The sequence below is a fragment of the Nicotiana tabacum genome, chromosome 17 (genome assembly GCF_000715075.1).
Source record: "Nicotiana tabacum cultivar K326 chromosome 17, ASM71507v2, whole genome shotgun sequence".
NCBI lineage: Eukaryota > Viridiplantae > Streptophyta > Magnoliopsida > Solanales > Solanaceae > Nicotiana > Nicotiana tabacum.
The window spans coordinates 144,976,111-144,977,403 of record NC_134096.1 but is presented as its reverse complement, the minus strand read 5'-3'; positions in this window follow the sequence as shown (position 1 = coordinate 144,977,403).

The following is a 1,293-nucleotide window of genomic DNA, read 5'->3' as shown; positions in this document are numbered from 1 at the left end:
TATCGATTTAGTACAGGATGCCTTGGATAAGGTCAAGATTATTCAGGATCGACTTCGCACAGCTCAGTCTAGGTAAAAGAGTTATGCCGACCGTAAAGTTTGTGATATTACATTCATGGTTGGAGAAAGAATATTGCTTCGGGTTTCACCTATGAAAGGTGTAATGGGGTTCGGAAAGAAGGGAAAGTTGAGCCCTAGGTATATCGGACCCTTTGAAATTCTTGAAAGGATGGGTGAAGTAGACTACAGGCTTGCATTACCACCTCGTTTATCAGCGGTTCATCCGGTGTTCCATGTGTCTATGCTCCAGAAATCTCATGGTGATCCGTCCCATGTGTTAGATTTCAGCTCAGTCCAATTGGACAAAGATTTGACTTACGAGGAAGAGCCGGTGGTTATTCTAGCCCGGTAGGTCCGACAGTTGAGGTCTAAGAGTTATCCTTCAGTTCGGGTGCAATAGAGAGGTTAGACGGTAGAGGCATCTACCTGGGAATCCGAGTCGAACATGCAGAGTAAATATCCACACCTTTTCTCCAGCTCAGGTACTAACTTCGTTCAAGGACGAACGTTTGTTTTAGAGGTGGAGAATGTGATGACTCAAAATATCATCTTTATATTTAATAAGTAATTCTGTATTCTAAGACCTAAAAAAGCACCATTTATTATTTCTCGACTTGCGTGCACAGTCCGTACAATTTTCCGTAAAGTTTTCATGTGAAAAATGGATTAAAATGTAAAATAGAGCCTTAAAACTCAACTGAGTTGACTTTGATCAATATTTTGAGCAAACGGACACAGATTAGTGTTTTGATAGTTCCAGTAGCTCCGTATTGTGATTTCAGACTTGGGCGTATGCCCGGAATTTAATTTGGAGGTCCCTAGCTCAAGTTATGACCATTTAACGGAAACTAGTAATTTAAAGGCTAAAGATTTCCAAGTTTGACCACGGGGTTGACTTTTTGATATCGGAGCCGGAATCCGATTCTAGAAAAGTGAATAGCTCCGTTATGTCATTTATGACTTATGTGATATATTTGAAGTCATTCCGGATTCATTTAATATGTTTTGGCACGAGATTCGCAAATGGAAAAGTTTAAAACTCAAAGTCCGAATCGAGATGCGTATTGCAATTTCGATGTTATTTGATGTGATTTGAGACCCCGAGTAAGTCCGTATTATGTTGCGGGACTTGTTAGGATATTTGGATAAGGTCCCGAGGGGCTCGGGTGAGTTTCGGATAGGCCACGGGTTGTTTTGAACTTAAACATTTTGCTGGTATAACTGAACCTGTTG